This window comes from Ictidomys tridecemlineatus, chromosome 12, assembly GCF_052094955.1.
Source record: "Ictidomys tridecemlineatus isolate mIctTri1 chromosome 12, mIctTri1.hap1, whole genome shotgun sequence".
Classification (NCBI taxonomy): Eukaryota; Metazoa; Chordata; class Mammalia; order Rodentia; family Sciuridae; genus Ictidomys; species Ictidomys tridecemlineatus.
This window is the reverse complement of record NC_135488.1, coordinates 62,628,312-62,635,319: the sequence shown is the minus strand read 5'-3', so window position 1 is coordinate 62,635,319 and position 7,008 is coordinate 62,628,312. Positions and strand designations below refer to the sequence as shown.

The 7,008-nt window shown below is 47.0% G+C and overlaps 1 pseudogene; it reads right to left on the bottom strand.

Moving 5' to 3' along the window:
- Positions 1-624: 624 nt before the first annotated feature.
- On the bottom strand, positions 625-1,230 carry LOC101968307 (exosome complex component RRP41 pseudogene; annotated as a pseudogene).
- Between the last annotated feature and the right edge of the window lie 5,778 nt (positions 1,231-7,008).

Sequence of the window (7,008 nt, the reverse complement as noted above, 5' to 3'; positions counted from 1 at the left end):
GCCTCCTGGGGCCTATGGACATCCCTCCTGGCAGGGAGCATATCAGGAGACCTCTCAGCCTGTTCCTGCTGGGGCTCTCCATTTTTTTATTTTTTTGGACCAGCTTCCTCTCTGCCTTCATCTGCCACCTCAACCTCTGAGTCTCTGGAACCAGTGGATACCCTGAGCAGAGCGCATGTCCGAGGGCCCCAGTTTCCACTTGTTGCCAACAGGCTCTGGGCCGGCCATGTCTTCTCAGGTTAGCTTGTTGTCATTCTGTGACCTGCATTCACTCATCTGTAGGTTCTGAATGCTTGCGCACGACTCCTTCCACAATAATAAGGAGGTCACGCAGGCGAACCTGTGCATGGAAGCACTCTGAAAACGATTCCTCTCCTTTCTTCTTTTGTCTCAGGTATGAAGCAAAAGAGTATTTGTAGTTCAGTACCATCTAAGTTTTCAGATATCCAATGTTGCCCAGGCTGACCTCCAATTCCTGGGCTCAAAGGATCCTCCTGCCTTAGCCTCCTGAGTGACTGGGACTAGAGCTATGGGCCACTTGAAACTAGTTGCTTAAAGCAACATTTTGTTGTTGTTGTTGAGCAGAGGAGCAGGACTTTATTCTGGACATAGGTGGCTGGGTGCTCAGTCCCCCAGGAAGAAAGATGCCTCACGCACATGCTGCCGTACCACAACAAGGTGTGCACACCTCTAGAGGCTTGGCCAGAGGCCTCTAGCACCTGCTCCCAGTGGCCCTAAAGCAGCCGGGCATCCATTTCAAGCAGCGCAATCTGGCCTGAAGCTGGCAGCAGGGCCAGGGCTAGTTGGGTGGGGACCACCAGCTGCTTCCTCCACATGGCTGAGGTCTGCCAGGGCTGTGCCTTCTACAAAACTAGCTGAACACGTGCAAAGTCCCGCATGGGTATCCCAGCATCCAACGGCCAGCGTGGCTGCATTCACCCAAGCTGGGTAGGGCCCACCATCAGCCTGCAGCACCTGCACATAGATGTCAATCTGGGATCGTGGGTGCAGCTGAGTAAGAATGGCTGCCTCAAAGGTCTGGTGCAGCTGTAGGCCCATTTCACAGGACTTACGGTCTCCCTGTGGCCTCCGCTTGCGCTCACCTGGGCTGAAGGTTGCTACACTATACTGACAGTTCAGCAGAGCCCGGTCAGGCAGAGTTCGAGACCTAGAACCCGGGATCTCCCTGGAAACCTTATTTGGAATCATCTCCTCTCCCTCCACGTGCATTCTTTCGGCTTTGCAGAAGTGTCATGTGCATTTCTACCCATTGCCTTCATCCTGGCTTCTTTCACCTAGAAAGTTGGGCTCCCGCATTAATGTGCTCAGCCATTAAAAATTATCTCTGTGTTGGGGAGGCACTGTTACAGCGTAGAACGTCCCAATAAAATCAGACAGTTTTATTTAAAGTCGCTGCTCTCAGAGAGTTTATGTTCCCGTGGGAAGACAAACGAGTAAGATTAAGTAGAACTGACGTTCGGGGTGGTAGACACAGAAAGGCTACAAAGCCTGTTGTGGCCTGGAGCGGCAGCATCTCAAATGTGACATCGGAGTAGAACTGCAGGGAAGTGACCGAATGGGCAAGAGCCTGGCATGATGAGGACTAGGGGAGTGCAGGAGACAGGGCATACCCAGGGATGCACCTTAAGAACTTGGGCATTTACTCAGCCCATATGCGGCATCGAGCATTTGCTGCATAAACTGGAGGCCCACCTAGATCTTGCCCAGTTCCCCAGTGCGACGACCTTCTATCCAGTAACCCTGCTCACACAGGAGCTCCAGCCCCGATGTGGGGCCGGCCCAGCTCTCTGTCTAGCCTGATTATATCTCTTGACACATAAAAATCATTTTACAAAAATCCACCACCCATTTGTGATTTAAGTTAGGAATAGAGAGGAACTCTACAAGTTAGGAATAAAGATGAACTATCTCAATTTGATAAAAAAAATCTATAAAATATAGGGACCAGCATACTTAATGATGGAAAGCCTGAATGCTTTTCTCTAAGCTTGGGAACAAGGTAAGGATGTTCATACTCCCACCTTTATTTAATATAATATTTAAGTTTTAGCAATTGTAATAGAAAAGAAAGAAAAGGAGTATAGATTGGAGCAAAGAAAGAAAAATCGACATTTGCAGATGACATACACAGATAATTCTGTGTAGAAAATACCAAGGGATCTCATACAAACAAAAACAGTCATTCTAAAACACTCCACCAAGTTTGAAAGATCAACACACAGAAATCAATTGCACTTCTATATACTAACAATGAACATATGGAAACTGAAATTAAATATATAAAACCTCACTAGTGCAATATATTAAAAATAGGACAATGTGAGGAGGGTAGCACATGAGAACTCAGCTCAGTTTTTCTGTAAACCTGAAACAGCTCTTTAAAATAGTCTATTAATTTTAAAAATCACACACTGAGCACTTATAATCACTGCAAGGGAAATTAAACACACACACACACACAACACACATATATATATTGAAAATATGTGCATTATCTGTATGTTGAAAAATGCTAAATGCTGATTACAGAAATCAATGAAGATCTTGATAAATAGAATGGCATACCATGTCCATGGACGTCAACATATGGATAACATCAATTCTCCCCAAATTGATTTAAAGGTTTGATAAAAGTACTATATAAATTCCAGCAAGGTTTTTGTTCACATATGCAAGCTTATTACAAAATTTAAATGGAAAGGAACAGGCTCTAGCACGGCTAATATAATAAGGAAGAATGAAGTAGGAAGACTCACACTCCTTGACCTTAAGGCTTACTAAAAAGAAACAAAATCGGGGCTGGGATTGTGGCTCAGCAGTGGAGCACTCGCCTAGCACGAATGGGACCTGGGTTCAATCCTCAGCACCACATAAAAATAAAGGCATTGTGTTGTGTCCATCTACACCTAAAAAATATATTAAAAAATAAAGAAACAAAATCAAGACAATGTGATATTAGCAAATGCATAGACATGTAGATCCAAGAAAAGAAGAGATTCCAGAAATAAATCCATGAAAAAATACCCAGCTGTTTTTTAACAATGATGCATCCAGGTGCAGTGGCACACGTTTGTAACGTCAGTGACCCAGGAGGATACAGAAGGATAAGGCAGGAGGATTACAAATTCAAGACCAGTCTCAGCAACTTAGAAAGACTCTAAGCCAGTTAGTGAGATCCTGTGTCAAAAATAAAAAGGGGTGTAATTGAGTGGTTATGCAATCCTGGGTTCAGTCTCTAGTACCAAAATATAAAATAAAAAAACAAAGAAAGAAAGAAAATTCAAAATCAGTTTGATAGAGGACAAGTAGCCTTTTCAACAAATGATGCTGGAATAGTCTGATATCCACAGATTGAAAATAAAAACCAAGAAAGAACTTCAACATAAGTCTTACATCTTTTAAAAATTAACACAAAGTGGATCACAGACTTAACTGTAAAATATTAAACTACAGAACTTTTAGGAAAAAATAGAAAATTTTCAAGAGCTAGGGCTAGGCAAAGGTTTCAGACTTCACATTAAAAGATCAATCAATAAAAAGAAAATTGATAACTAGGACCTGATAAAAAATTTTCAAACTTTGCTTTCCAAAATATCCAGTTAACAGGATGAGTATTCAAATTACAGAATGGGAAAAAAGCATTTGCAAGCCTCACATACAACAAAATACTAGTTTCCAGAATATTTTTTAAAATCCCAATATTTAGCAGAAGAAAAAAAAATGAATTAGTAAATGAGTAAACACTTTTGCCACCCACCACAGTTTGGATGTTGAATGCCCCAAAGATTCATGTATTAAAGGTTTGGTCCTCAGGTGTGGTGTCACTGGAAGGAGGTGGAACCTTTAGAAGGTGGAGCCTAGTGGAAGGTGGCTAAGTCACTGGGGCTGTATCCTTGAAGAAGATAGTGGGACCCTGGCCACTCTTCTTTCTTTTTCTTTGCCTTCCAGCTGCCATGAGGTAAACATAACCTCCTCCACCACATGCTTCTGCCATCATGTACTGAGCCACCACAGGCCCAAAGCAACAAGACCCTAGGCTAAAACCATGAGCCAAAATGAACCTTTCCTCTTTTTAAGTTAGCTATCTCAGGTATTTTGTCATGGTAACAAAATTTGTTTAACATATCACCCAAGATGATTTACAGATATCACATAAGTTCATGAAAGTAGGTTTGACCTCACTAGCCATTAGGGAAAAGCAAATTAAAACCATAACGAAATACCACAATAAAATCATCAGAATAACTAAAACTAAAATAGTTGTAATGCCAAACACTGGTGAAGATGTGGAGAAACTAGGTCTCTCATACATTGCTGGTGGGAATGGAAAAGAGCAAAGCCACTTTGGAACAGTTTGATAGTTTCTTATAAAATTAAACATTCCACTTCCATATGACTCAGCACTTACACTTTTGGACATTTATCCCAGGGAAATAAAACTTAAAAAAAAAAAAAGTCCACAAAATATCCCATTCACAAATGCCCATTGCAGTTCTATGTGTAATAGGCAAACTGTAAACAACCCAATAGTCTCCCAGTGAGTGAATGGTGAGACAAACTGGAGTACATGTACACTGTGCAATACTACTGAGCAACCAAAAGAGACCGGAAAAGATGCACGGGATGCCTTGGTTGGCTCTTAAAGGCATTATTCCATCATGCTGTGAAGGAAAAAATAAAGTCAAATCATTGCACACAGTGTGATTCCATTAATATGACCTTTTCGAGAAGAAAAAAATTATCTATATGGAAACCAGGTTAGTAGCTACTGAGAGCCGACTGAGAAGAGGGGGAGGTTTTGGAATCGTGGTGGTTCCATGAATCCCCATGTGATATTGTACTCTGAGTGTGCACGGAGTCATTGAGGGAGACTGGGTGAAGGGTACACAGGACCTTTCGTGTACTAGGCTTTTCTGTTGTGAATCAATAATATGTCAAAATGAAAAACACCCGCACACGCGGTCACAAGTGTGCACACACACAAACACAGTCCTGCAGCCCTGGGATGCGCAGCAGGGTTTGTTTAGAAGGAGAAGCAGCTGTCATCAGAACAACTCAAACAACCTCACGTGAAGCAGCAGGGAATTCACTAAGAACGTCTCCATCTTAAAATGTCACTGGGTGCTTGGTCTCTGCTGCACCCCAGCACGTGACTTCAGCAGCCTGGGCTCCCCCACCCACCCCTGCCCCGGTGCTGGTTCTGCCCCGCTGCAGCCTTAGCTGTACCCTGGAGTACTTTCAACCCCAGCTGTCCCCTCCCACCACCTTCCCCTCTACCTTGGATTGCCAATCCCCCACCATGGTGACTAATCAGAGGAGATCATCTTTCTGGCCAGGGCAGGCATGGACTTCAAAGTGGGCCTATCAGCCGGGCCTGGTGGTGCACACCTGTAATCCAGGCAGATCAGAGGTTGAGGCAGGAGGTTCAAGAGTTCAAAGCCAGCCTCAGCAATTTAATGAGGCCCTTAGCAACTCAGCGAGACCCTGTATCTAAATAAAATGGTTTTAAAAGGGCTGGGGATGTGGCACAGTTGTTAAGTGCCCTGGGTTCAATCCCAGGTACCAAAAACAAAAACAAACACAAACAAACAAACAAAAAACAAATTGGGCCAATCAGAGTCCTCACAGAGGCTGCCTGAGGGCCTCTGCTGTTGTGGGCTCAGAGAGTCCCAGGGAAGAATTTGTGTGACAGAAAGCCATGCCAGTATGTTAGGTCTACGCCAGGCAAGGCAAGATGGCCTCCGTGGGTGTGGACCAACCAGGAAGGGGTAGGGTGTATATCCAAGCAACCACTTTTCAAGCACCCCTGCCTCTCAGACACCCACATTCTCTCCCGGAGAGAATGCATCCCCAGGCAGCGGGGACACCAGGGCTTGGGGAAGAGAGTGAGGGTCCTCTTGGCAGGGAGGGCCCAAGGCTCCGTGGGCTGGAATGGGGTCTCCTGGGAAGCTGGAGCAGGCACAGCCATGGCAGGACAAACCCTGAGCCAGACCAACCTCTTCCCGGGAACAAGCCGTTGGATGGCAGCTGCAAAGCCAAGCTGAAGCCCAGCCTGCTGCACCCACCATTGGTCTAAGCTGTGCTCAGTGCCCAGAGCTCTCCCAGAAATGAAGCTGTTCCCGAGGGCGCCCAGGCCAGGTGAGTTCACTTCACCCCAACACAGACACACAGTCTCTCCCCTCCCTCGCCTTCCACCCCACCCCCACCCAGAACCCTCCAAAGCACATCAAACTGAGTCGAGCTGCCAGAGTGCTGTTTCTGTCCTCCCCTGGTCACCTCACCCTGCTGGCCCCAGGGCCCCACTTCTTCCTGCCCTGTCCCTGGCTCCCAGCCCCCTGCGGCCCTGGGCAGCCAGGCCCAGCCAAGACCAGGCTGTTTTGGAAAAGCGCTGGGAGGTGGCAGAATGTGCGGTCTCCGAGTTCCCTCCAAACTGGCGCCCCAATCCCTGGACAAACAGTGTCCGTGTTTGCCTGTCCACAGCGGCTTGTGTTCGCCTTCCAGGTCAGGAGATCCCAGGGCTGGCAGCTGGCTGCGAAGGGGAGGGCATGCCGGCAGGCGGACGTCATTGACCCACCTGGCCCACGGGGGAGTCGCAGGGCCAGACGGGCGATGACAGGGCCAGCCACTGACCTGCCATCCCACAGCAGGGTGGTCAGGCCCAGGGCAACCCAGGGCCATGCTTCCTTCACCTCGGCAGCCACACAGAATGTCCCACCTCCCCTGGCAGCCTTCCCCAGCCCTCTGGCCTCTCACAGCTGCATCCCGCGGGGGCTGAGGCTTGTGGGAAAGTGTCCCTGGCCCCATGGCATGGGAGGAATACTGCCCTCCCTCCAGTTCTGTGTGGCCTTAGGTTGTCGTGGTGGCTCCAAGACTTCTTTCATGGAAAATGGGGGAATTCCCCTTTTGTCCTCTACCCTGGGAAGCGGGGAGGGCTGGGGGGGTCAGTGAGGACGGGCAAAGTAGAGCGGGAAGTTGGCAGAGAAGTAA